Genomic DNA, 13,697 nt, shown 5'->3' on the forward strand with positions numbered 1-13,697 from the left:
AAGGCAATAATCCTTCAACACATATAGAAGAGCAACATGGACACCAGCAATTATCTCCAGACTTAAGCCCTGCTGCACTGCGATGCACCTTGTCTTCCTGGATCCCAATTAGATGTTTAAGACCCAGACACCCTGACAACCAGCTACCTTTAATAACTGCACCGTCACCGTGAACCGTGAAGAGAAGGACCTCTCGTGTTTCACTCGCACTGAAGCTCATGTTGCATTAAAAGAGAGCCAGAAATATCTCTGGACAGGCAATAAAGACAGAGGATTATGTTTTCAACAGCAGCATTTTACTGAAGCAGGGCTGAATGGCATTTAAGAGAAGCAGTTAATGGACAGAGATAGAAAACATTTGTACTCCACAGTATGTGAACATACTGTATGAAGTTAAAACAAAACAGCACGCCACCACAGAGAAAATGCTTTGTTGTTGTATATTGTTCACATACAAATACAAAGTAATTCAATTCATCTTCACATAGAAGATGTCTATATCTGTGATGTTTGAGGGTAAACAGGAAGGTTTTTAAAAAGCACCAGGAAGAGGGGGAGGGGGGGGTGCAGAGGTCACAGGATTTCATCAGAGGTAGTACAAAATATACAAACAAGGTCGTAGACAAACACTGCCACTTGACTGCATCAATCATTTCTTATTATGGAAGTCTATTACATCTAGGAAACGTTTGAGGCTGAGGAAACTGAGCTGTTCAAACATCCTAAGATACTTTTTTTTTTTTTATCATGTACAATCAAAACGTTTAAGACTTACTTCATAAGAGAAACACAAGCTATCTGTATAACAGACAAAAGTGTCACAGACATCAATAAATGCCTTGAACAGTTTAATACAGAGCTAAATTTCATCATAAATAAACACCTAGTGTTATTTATGATTTAAATAGTTGAAGTAGGCAGCATTCCTTCTCTAATCTAAGAAAAAGATATAGAGACAATCATACAAAGACAGACGATTATGCTGAGCAGCATGCATATATACTAGAGGTCAATAATCTCAGAATTTACCTCATCACCTGTATTGGCCCAATAAACTAAATTTTAATACATTACACCAGTAACATCAGTAAATTAGAGATAACTCACATAGGATCCAGCATTGTTGTCCAACCTCCAACCAGTATTGCTCATGTTAGCCAGCATTAGCTAAGCTATTTCACTGAAATAAAATCTATTCTTTAAAAATTTATAGGCAAACCTGTGCCGTTTCTAAACATAAACACAACACTTTTGTTAAACTGCACATTTCAGAGTGGAATTTATTGTGACCTGTCAAAGACATTATGTCAGATAGTGAAGTGCTCACTAATGCGGATTTTAATTCATTTTTGAAAAAAAATTGTGACAAACCTTTTCTGTGAACAAAAGAGATCTTTTATATAAATAATATTTTTTGTTGAGTATACATTGCCATACATATCTGCTGAGTTATGAAATACTACTTTATTTAAACAGCGTTAATGTCATATGGACCTTAACATTTTCAGTTATTAAAAATTGTTTAGTTTTTAAACCCAGAAAAAATATCCAATGAAGATCTGTCGGGCACAAAGCGGAAAAAAGGCAAAACATGACTTACCGATAGAAAAGGCTTGACCCATGAGCAGATGGAAACCTCAACATGGCTTCCAGAGACAACAGCCAGATGCCAGATCTTCTTAAATGAGTTGGGATCAGTTCTTTGAGATTCCTCTCCAGCAAAGTTTAACAGAAGTTTTACCTTTAACATAAAATAAAACATTTTAATCCATGGTGTGACAGAGATGGCTAACACCAATTTCAAAGGCAGACATACTGTAAATTCCACTTGAGTGACCTTTTCCCCATTTTTTTCCTTCAGGGAACCTTTTCAAATAGTGTGAAATTAGATTTTACTGTTAGAAATGTGTTCAACATACCCACAGACATAAAACTGCAGCTGAATAATGACTTGTGTGGTAAAAATGAGCCATCCACACAGATTATATTTTTCCATTCTGTAACAGATCACCAGAGCTGCAGCATGGTCATCCCACTGTGTGATGGGGTGTAGACTATTGTGGTTACCCTTTAGTGAGTCTTCAAATGGTTGAGGAGGCTGGTTTATTGCATTTATCATTGCATTGATTTACGCTGCTCCTAAAAAAGATCCTCATTGATTGCTATGGTTTCAAGCTGATACTAAATCTGATTGTTCACGCTGCCTCGTAGCAGCATTGCTCCCACCAAGCGTGCTGGTGTGAACGAAGGGAGGGAAATCAACACCCGTGAGGAAGTAGCAGAGATGGTGATAACTAATGAGCAGAGATGATGTTGCACATGAACTTGCATGTCAAAGTTGAAGTGCACCAAGACAGATTCAGAAGTTGCCAAAGGTTTGATTGTGTTTGCCATGTAAACATATTCTCTTGATAGCTCTGTAGAAAGAATTGTACATAGCTGGTAAAATAGTTGAAGATTTAAGCCTGCCTGATGCCTGATAGTTACTGTTGCTCTTTCTCAGATTTTTTTTTTCCAGGTCAGAATATCTCTTCATCAGGTCAGGTCAAAATTTTAATTTGTCAAATATTTTGGTTTAAAAACCTGAAAAATAATCAGCCTCAGCTGCTCTTTGTGTTTAGCATGCTAACAGTATAAAGAAGATGCTGAACATGGTGAAGAAACAACATGATGTGTGTGTGTGTGTGTGTGTGTGTGTGTGTGTGTGTGTGTGTGTGTGTGTGTGTGTGTGTGTGTGTGTGTGTGTGTGTGTGTGTGTGTGTGTGTGTGTGTGTGTGTGTGTGTGTGTGTGTGTGTGTGTGTGGTGTCGGTAAGGGGTGTCATCACTAATGCATTAGCCATTTAGTGTGTACAGGCCCAGTCAAAAGGGATAATTGCACCCATTCTGCCGTTCTGTTGGAGTCCGGCTCTGAAACGCCCAGTCTGTAATAACAGCTGAAGAGCAGTGGGCACTGATTAGACCACTGCTGAGGAAGAGTGCATGTTCTCATTCTCTAACTCCTCATTGATTTCAGAAGGCAGTAAAGACCTCATTATGCACAAGGAATGACGCACTGTGAAGCTGAAAGTTTGCAGTGTAGTGCTGCTGTAAAGATACAGCGTGCCGTGTTTTAACAGAAGCCTTTGCTGTATGTGTTTTTGAGGAAATCCGTAGGAGCGATAAATATTCATGAGCTCCTACTGTTCACTTCTATTATCCATTTTTTTTTTTTTATTTCCTTTCAAAGTGTCAGGAAGTGAGTGAATGGGATTGTATCTAAATGGACCCAGTATTTTAGAGACTTGACAGGGCATGGCAAAGAGGGAAATGCACAAACTAATGGCTGTGTTATTTCCCGCCTGTCTTTAGACATAATGGCCGAGCTCTTACACAAGACATCCCTCCTCTCTGAGAGGAAACTCATCTCCAGTCACATGAATTTTCCAAATAGTAGTGAAGAGCATCAGGCTGTCTGGCAAACAGTCAACTCAGAATTTCATGAACTTTCCTGCTGTTTAGCTGACCCCAGATTCAAAACAAAGACATGCAGCCACAGTGGAAATGTCACCCAAAAATAATCAGCTGATTTGTTACTTTTGACAATTTGACAATGTTGTTTGTAAGTTTGTTCTTGGAAAATACACCGTGTGATTATCAAACGGTTTAAATGCACAATCCAAATGGAGGATATCTGAGTATAAAGGATTGACTTCTCAGAAAAGCATAAAGAAGAAGCAGACTTTCTTTTAATGAGCTGGCATAAATCCAATCAGCCAGGTCACTCGGTGAAGGTTTATTGTTGAGACATCATCCTTTTTCAGAGCAGGAACACAACCAACATGTATGATAATCAGAAAAATAGAAGAGTAAGACTACACATTAGATTATATATTATTCTGTGTATATATTATATATGGATACTGCGTAAATTCTTGTATACAAATTTGCAAAGCCTGCTCAATCTATAGTGATTTTCCAACATATATTAAGGTAGTATGCTAATTCATATTCGTGCTGGGAGTTACCTTAGAAGATGTTGCAAATATGCAGCCAATTCCAGCATCTGTTTAGCTCAGTCGCTAACCCCATGTTAAACTCCAATATGAGATTTTTGGTATTTAGCGCCCGAGCACCGATGGTGCGAAAGCCCTATTGTTATCCAAGCGATTATTATGATTCTCCATAAACAACTGCATTTTTGGAGGCTTTATCATATTCAAAAGCTCATGGAAGTTGGTACACAGTCTCTCCCGGCAAAAAATGTTGTATTTTAGTGGAGTCGCGAGTGGGCGTGGCCAAATGGCTCGCTAGCGCCCCCTAAACAGATACCCCGGCGGCTCCATTTAACTACATGCATGAAATTCGGTGGACATGTGAATCACACCTAGACGTACAAAAAAGTTATATAGCACCATTACGTCAACTCAACAGGAAGTCCGCCATTTTTAATTTAGTTGCCATTTTTGGCGATTCACACATGTTGTACTTTAACAAACTCCTCCTTCAGATTTTGTCGGACCGACTTGAAATTTCGTCTGTGCCCTCTTAACATGTTTGGAATTAAAAGTTATCATAAGAATTCATTTTCGTCAATCGGTGTGCCCGTGGCATGGTGGCCAAAAAGTGACCCAAATGTCATACGAAAGCATGTCATCCAAAAGTCATACCATAGCATATCGTCCAAAATATTATACAAAAGTCATACTATAGCATGTCGTCCAAAATATTATATAAAAGTCATACTATAGCATGTCGTCCAAAATTGCCGCAGACATTCTTTGGATAGTAGATATACATGTTTTCAAGGGGGTCTGCAGTGATATTAAATATCTTCTTGTAATGTCTAGTGTATGCAAAACTTTTTAAATTTTTTCCAAACGTTTCAACTCCACTAAAAGTTGAATCACCATCAACAGGCCAAGGTGGAATTTGAACCATTAACAGCAACCTTGGTGAATTTAGTCGCCATTTTTGGCGATTCACACAAGAATCTTTTACCTGTTGAGTTAACCAGACTGTCGGTTGAGTCTCTGGAAGCTCTGAGTGAACTCCGTGAAACTCTTTTTCTGGCGCCAAAGATAGTCCCAGCAGTCTACAACACCGACTCCGAGCTGGAAACGACCTCATGAAGACACGGGTTCGAGCCCCGCCAAGGTAACACACATGGTTCACGGTTTACCCGCCAAGGTAACACACAAGGTCCACGATTTACCCGCCGAGGTAGCACACAAGGTTCATGGTTTACTGAGGGCAAGTCCCCTTAATAAGCCACACAGTTCACAGAAAGCAAATCCCTCTAAGGGTAAGCCACGTGGTTCACAGAGGGCGAGACCTCCTAAGGCAAGTCCCTCCAAGGGTAAGCCACACAGGTTCAGGTTTGTACGTGCAGTCATACTAATACCAAACCAAAGGTCAACAACAATACAAAATAAAAGTCCAAACTCACTTTTTTTTTTTTCATATTTCGGACAACATGATATAGTATGACACAGTGGTGTTAGAGCAGTTGCCTCACAGTGAGAAGTAACTTGAGGCATGCATGTCAGTTCAGAAAAAGGTCATACTCCAAAAAGTCACGAAAAGTCATCCAAAATATCCAAAGTATGTTGTCCAAAATATTCAAAGAAAAGTCATACTATAGCATGTCGTCCAAAAAGTGACCCAAAATTCATTTTTGTATAGAGTATAGAGTATAGAGTATATAGTATATAGAATAGCTAGGGCGATGCGGCTTAGTTTGATCTTTTGCCGTGACACAGGAAGTTGATGTTTAAGGTCAAACGATGCTCCAAACCTCATAAAACCTGTGTCAGGCACCAACTTTCATGAGTTTTTGAAAATGTTAAAGCCGCCAAAAAAAAGCCTTTTAAAAAAAAAGAAGAATAAGGAACAAGATCGAGAAAAAAAATAAAACTGCAAGCGGGAATATGCCGACCCTCGCATGCTGCACGTCGGGGAGCCGGCAGCATCGACCCACTGGATCCCCGACGTGAAGCTGTGAGGGCCTGCATATCACTGCTTGCAGTTTGACTCTTTTTTTTTTCTTATTTAAACAATCAAGATGTAGCATATTAATTGGTGAGTTTTAGTAGGGCTGATAGGTGGATTTCATTACTTCTGGGCAGAGTCAGGGTCTATCTGTTTTTTAACATACTGCCAGCAAGAAAGCAAAATTATTATTGTTATTGTTGTTGTTGTTATTTTTTATAGAGAATAAAAATGTTTCCAAAATGGCCCAACCATTCCTTCAAATATGGATTGTATTTTGGCTCTTAGGTTTTGCGATAGGGGGAAAATCTACATACAAAAGTCCAGAGGAAACACAACTGTATAAATTAAATTCCTCATCACAAATCCAGACACCACTTTCTCATATTTTCCTCTCTCATTTGAGGCCAAATGAGCTCATAATGAAGCAGCTCTGCTGCCTGGCCTTTCCATTGGCTCACAAGCTGCACCTCGATCATTCATTCCGATGTGGATGCACAACATCTGAGTGCTCTGGACAGCTGAGGGAAACAGACAACAGTTAATTATTCACAACCACAGGTATTTATATTCAGTCCTAAAAACAAAAACACATAAAATAATTTACCAGGCTTTATGCACACGTTTTATTATTTCCATGTTATCTGTGCTCAATATGGAGGCAAATTTAAGCAGCAATGATAAAATGTCGCTGATCAGATGTATTATTTTGATCACAGCCTGTTAGTGACTGACTCAGTTGTTTCCCGTGTGTTCTGATGACGAATATTGACTTCCTCTTGAAGCTACATACAGTCAACTTCCTCATACTCTTGCAGTGTAGTGGCCAATCCTTACATATTACATCCAGCATAGATAAAGAGAATTTGGGCCTTAACCAGACTTGAAAACCTACCTGCCAGAATTTAAGGCGCCAAGTGGAATAAAATGCAATGTAGCCTCTGGTTACAGAGGTCCTTGATGTTCAGCTAGTGTGTTGTTGGTGGTCTGAGCATTATGTGAGTGTGAGGGTTGCGGAGGAGGAGAGTGGTCTTGGGGGCGGCAGGACTGGGGGAGTGAGTGTGATGTATAGTCCACCAGGGTGAACACTGATGGAGCTGTAGATTCAAAGGGCAATATCAACTGCTGGACATTTTGTTTCCTACTTTTTACACACACCACACACATACAGACACACACTCACACACAGTGGCACAGGAGAACAGGGAGTGCTGTCCATTAGTGGCCCACAAGAGACTGGCCTTCTGTTGAGCACATAATGCTTCTGCGGTGCGGGAGAAACTCCCTTTGGGGTAGTTGACTGAGAAATAATTATCCTGCTCTTCACAGATCATTAATTCTTCATTCCCACTCACAAGGTTGGATTGGTTTCACTTATTATTTGAGGTTTTGTTCTTTTGGCATTTTACTGTCATGATCATGAAGCACTGTGGCAGAACAGTGGTGAGTGGCTGTGAAAAATGTTGATATTTGGTGCCCTGATGACATTATGGTTGCAAACGGGTGTTTGGGTTTTATAGTTAAAAGGGTAATTCTTATTTACTAAAGCTGGGTTATTTTTATTATTTTGACCATCATTTCTATAAATTATATCATTTAACTAATTCAACTAATCCATTGCAGAGATTTGGCAAGATGGCAAAATCAATTAAACTACTACAATTAAATCCAGTAGAGCAAAATACAAGCAGTGAGATGGTGACAGTTCAGCCAGATTGTCTAAACTTCTTTATTTGGATCTGTTAAACTGAAGGTGAACACATCTGAAATGTTAGTAATTATACAACATTGCACATAAACATATTTGTGTGCCTGTCAGATCACAGTAGTTGCAATTTAGAATTGTGATGATATTGATAATCAACCGCTTGGATAATGATTTTAAGTTTAGCCCTAACAGTATTTCCTCACTCATTTGACCACTCATATAATCCTCCCACTCTGGCTGTCACACTTTCTTTTAAGTGATGTTTCTGCAATACCAGCTGCAGTCAAAGTGGTGAGTACAGGGTTGTCAATGTTGACAGGAATGAGGGCAATAATCCATACCTCCTAACCCTGCAAATGTTTTATTTGAGATGAAGTCATAAACCATCCAGGAACAGGGAGAAATGGTATTTTATTTGAATTAAATTTAAAACGAATACTTCAGTATGTCGTCCAAAATATGACATAAAACATGTGCATGTCACCCACAATATCTAAAAAAAGTCATACTTTAGCAAAATATACTAGTTGAGGACATGATGCCAAGAGACTTTTTTGTACATCTCGGTGTGATACACATGTCCAACAAATTTGGTGTGTGTCGGTGAAACTAGGTGCCGGGGCTGCAGTTTAGGGGGCGGTAGCGAGCCATTTGGCCACGCCCATGCGCAAAACACATATCAGATGTATCGTCTCACCACGCCGGATGTATTTGCCACGTTTCATGAGGTTTCAAACATCCTTTGACCTTAAACATAAACTTCCTGTGACATGGCGAAACGTCAAACTTTGTCGGATAACAATAGGGCTTTCGCACCATCGGTGCTTGGGCCCTAATTATATAGACAGAACCATGACAGTAGGTATAAGTCAAAGATTAATTGATCACTTGTATAATTCGCATCTAATAAATGTTTTGTTTTCTATTCAAACTCTTTTCCTTTAGTGTCTGTGGTTTGTGAGCAGCGCATACTTAAACTAAACATGGTGCCGCTCAGACAAGACATAACTCTAAACAATACCTTATTGACTAAAATATAAAGTATTATTATCATCATACATGAAACAATACGATACAACAGGTTTTGTCTTCCATGTAGAGAACAATGCCTTATGGATTGATTGTATCCTAAATGTTGCTCAAATAAGTCCATTCATGGGCAGTCCTTATGAAGCCGAGTTCAAATTGAGAGTTTTTGATGTGATGTCATGCGTGTTGCTGCCACACAGGAAATAAATTCTTGACTGGTGAAAATAAGCGTTTGACAGCGTCAACTGCAGAAACATGAGGAACTCAAAAAGTCAGTGAGAGCTGTCATAGGAAATTATTCTGATCGCTTCGAGCCTCCCAGGAGACCGTGTGAGTGAGTGGTTTAATAAAGTTACAGCGATGTGGGTGTTTTTGATTTGAATTTGTATTTCACATTTTACTTTTATATCTTAAAATGAGGGTCAGTAAATATAGAGATTTCTTCTCAGTGCAATTACTTTATGTGCAGTATTTGATGTGTGAAAAATGTGAAAGTCAACATTCCTAATAATGAGTTTTGAGTTCAGACCAGAGTCAACTTGACACTGATTCTTCTTTTCCCCACAATGACGGCAGCCAAGAGCTCCTGTGGCTCCACATCCACCCAAGTTCTGGAGGCTAATAGAGGTTCTCTCCAAATGGAGAACTCGGAAAGTGGAGAGAGAAAAGTGAAAACAAGAAAGCAGAACCCCAAACAAAAGCTTTATCTCCATCAACCATACAGCACTTCTGCTGTCTCCCTGGTCTAATCTGTCACTGATGGAGCTGGACCTTGAGAACACTTACAGACATTGTTTGTTTAAGATTCTGACATATTTGATGTGACATCATTGCATGCATTTGATGTTTTAAATCCATCTTTTCCATAATTTTCTTTTACTGTTTGGTTGACTTTTATTTTGCTTGTTAAAGGCTTTCAAACAATCGTTTCTACTTTCCTTTGAACTCTTTAATTGAAGGGATGAGTAAAAGCCAAGTCTTATCTTTAGAGTTTGAAAGCATCTTCTTACTCATGAGAAAAACAATCGTGTTGCAAAACATAATAATGATCTTTTATTCTGAAAGGAATGACTTGCACAGGATAGGTTAGGTTAGGTAGTTACTTTATTAATCCCCGAGGGGAAATTTTTTCGCTACAGCAGCATACAGAAGCAATAAGATAATAATAGAATAATAGAAAAGCAATAAAATAGCAGTAAAATAGCAGTAAAAAATATTAAATATAAAATGCACAGTATATACAGTACAGTATATATATCTATATATATTATATACAAACAACCAAGAAACACAGTCAACAGTGTTATTGTTATAGGATGAGCTCAATCAATTGATCCAGCTCTCTCTTTGTACATATATTAATCATCCAAGTGCTTTCAGAATTTACAGGCCTTGACTCTCCGATAATGGAGCATAATTTATGTATAATATAAAGGCCTTTTGTCTTTTGTGTGCAGGTGGATGTCAATGCTACATAATTGGCCACCTTCTGAAACACATCTTCAATAAGCCATAAATAAGTGAACATTTATATTCCACCAGACAAGATAAATCAAGATGTCCCTTTTTCTACAGCGTCGCATCAGTGAATCAAATGGTGAAATAGCTCGGGCTGAGCCTTTCTCCATGGAAACTGTGTTCAATATTGTCATGACAACCTTCAACAGAGGAGAATTTTTTTTTTTTTTTTTAAAAAAGGAAAGAGTGGAAACAATGAAAGGGAGTAGTCAAGGATGACAGAACAAGCCCTGATAGATTTCTCTCTGAACTTCCAGCTCCGCGTCTTTCTCCTCCGCTCTGAGCTCATCTTGTTTCATGAATCACATCCTCACAAATCTGTCAATCATTTTTTTCTGCAGGCCCCCTGCAGGTGATGCTGTTTCACAAATGGAATTATTCAAGTGTGGAAAACTATCAGCTGCTAGCATGATGACTGCTTTGTGCTGATAGACTCATCAAAATATGGCATTCAGCCCAATCAATGAAACCAGCTGGGCAATTATTACCTCTGAGCATAGAGACGTGCAATGTGAATTTAAATCTTAAGGTTGTATTTCCCTGAGGAGGTAGTGTGATAACTTGTGTTGTACGGTGCTGCTGTTGCACTGTTGAGGTGGCCTCAGTTGTAATTACGATGATACCTGTTACGTTTGAACACGACAGTAAAATTGCGGTGAAGCAAAGATGACCAGGGTCACAAGACAGTTTATGTAGAAACATATTTATGAATCAACAAAGGCAGTTTATTGACCCACTGTTAGAAAAATTGAACTGCAGCATCTTTATTACAAACGTGTTGAAGTCTGGTGTTTTATTCTAATTGTCGAAATCACAACCTAAATGCCTCCCACAAGGTTTTTTTCTTCCAGTTGCTGAACGAGTCAAGGTGATATCACTGCAAATATGTTTCACACAGTGAAATAAATGATTTACATAATTTCAAACAGAATGAAGTCATATAGATGGAACAGAACCAATTGTTCTCTGCTCCTAAAAAAAAAAAAAAAAAAAAAATCACAAGTGGTAAAATGCGAGCATTTTGATCTTTCACTTTTACAAAATGAGGACTTTACATTTAATCTCAAGACCAAACAACTTTGTAAAGATTAAGTCTCTGAACAACTGTAATTTTTTTTCGGGATTTTTTTTTTTTTTTAGTGAAATGTTTTATTTAAAATAGTTTAAGAAACTATTTCCCTTGCACACACAAAAACAAGAAAACAGGAAATTTGTGGTTTTCAACTTGAGCTGCATTCGATAAAACAGTTTACATCCAAGAACCTTCCTCAAGTATTCTTGATGAAAATGAAAGAAAGTTGTTAAATGTGAGGCTGAGGCCACAATCTGAATTTCTTATAGCATGCAGCACCACCATCTTTAACATGCACATCCCAGAAGCTTCCTTTGATTTAAGATCAAATGAAATGAAATGAAACTAAAACACCAGAATGCCGTATCACTACAGACTCTGTAGAAATTGTTTGCTTGTTTTAAATCCCTTGATCAAAAACATGACTCGTGGAAAATGCAATAGAGCTGTAATGGATGGATTTATTTATTTTTTATCTGATGTTATGTTACCCACATCGTCAGCTAAATCAATTGGTTTTATATGTCCCCATTTCTCTGGAAGAACTGCACTGTCCATCATCCAGTAAGAAGATAGAGCTCTAAAGCTGAATGCATCTGAAGTGTATATTGCTTTGTGGTAGACGTTACTGGTATTGCCATGTGTGAAAATCCTCTGTTAACAAAAGAGCATACTTACCTACTTCAAACATGCTGTAATGTCTTTGCTCCAGAAACAAGAATTACCACCTCGTGGTTGTATGCCTCCACCAACTAGTCATGCGGCAGTTTACATTTATGTCTCTCCACTTTCCTATAATACACTATATGCAGTGAAGATTTTGAAGGAATAAATTTGATTCTGATGAAACACAAAGTTGTAGCCCATGACAAAAGACAATGCTTCAAATATGGATGTTGCTGCACAAAAGCTTCAAATAAACTGTGGATCCTTACACATCTTCAACCTGACAGCACAGAAGACCTCTACAATAATCACAGTTTCAAGATGGACAACCAAGATATGGTCACACTCTGCTCTTCTGTTCCTCAGTTATTGTGTTGAATAATGGACGGAAAAGTGTTTTTGCAACATCAGGATGTCACAGAGAAGTTGGATATAAAACTTCATCATTTTGTCTTTTTATTCTCTCAGACAGTTGTATAAAATGTTGTCATAATTAACATGGAATCTTTCAATTATAGCCACAAACGTGTTATGTTAGTTCATCGTGACCTTTGACTTTTAGTCTTTGATTACCAAAATATTCTCAGTTCATCTTTGTGAACAAGTAAACGTTTGTCCCAAATTTGAAGACATTTCCTCTAGGTGTTCCTGGGAAACTTATCTTCTCCTATAAATGACATTATGCAGTTTTTGATTCACAATGACCAAACAAGTTTAATTAAATCCAGGTAGAAAGCTGACATGCTCGCCACTAACTCCACAAATTTCAAGCCTCTGAGTCTCTGGCTCTTTTTGTTGATGCTTTTGCTGAAAAATTCTTATTTATGAAAGGTGTTGCATGCGAAATCTCAAGTAACAATAAAGTATCTCACATCTGTCACTTTCTCATAAGCTCATTTCTATATTTGATATTACACTTTATGGTGACAACACTTTATTATTTAACCAGAACTTTAGTTGTTCATCTCCTCGAAATTGGATTATGTTCATTACCTATATTTCCAAGTTATATAATTAGTAAGTTATGTTTTTTTCTATTTCTTCTCTCCTTAAGTTTTCTCCATTTCTAAAAAAAAAAAAAAAAAATCATATTGCTGTTTCTGTCCTTTGTGTTGGACTTCTTTTTTTTTTTTTTTTTTTTTTTAATTGCTTTTCCTCTATTTTGGGTATTGTATCTTTCATGCGAATGATGTAATATTAAAATATGTACTGATGAGGTAAATAGCGCCACCTATATCTTTTGAGTCCAAATAAAGTTGATGATTATTTAACGTAAGTTTTTTTTTCATATACCCTGACTGTATGTCTCTGAAGATTGATGGGCCACTTTTCTTGTCTTTTTCTACACTTTGATGACTTTTGTATCCAGACGCCTTACTATTGTATACTGGCATGTGTCAGGCAAAACTAATAAAGAAAAAAAAAAACGCATCACAAAAGAGGCATGTTATGACATGCAAACATGAGACAATAAGTGCAAGGTGAGCAATACTTATCTGCATTGAACTACTGAACAACACTGAGGACGACTTACCGAAGAAGCATCTCCTATAAAATCGTGTTAAAAAGCACACTGTATAATAGTGAGTCCGGAGAGAGATGTTTTGTTTTTTTGTATTAATTGTCTTATAGAACTATTTGTGCTTTTTATATTTAGCACAACTTGAATAGGACACAACAATCATTCATGATGCACAAAGAGCCAAAGGGGGAAAAAAAAGCAATATCAACACTCA

The sequence above is a fragment of the Brachyistius frenatus genome, unplaced genomic scaffold (genome assembly GCF_029030835.1).
Source record: "Brachyistius frenatus isolate BFR_SWC_R1_liver_20210118 unplaced genomic scaffold, ASM2903083v1 Contig_6, whole genome shotgun sequence".
NCBI lineage: Eukaryota > Metazoa > Chordata > Actinopteri > Embiotocidae > Brachyistius > Brachyistius frenatus.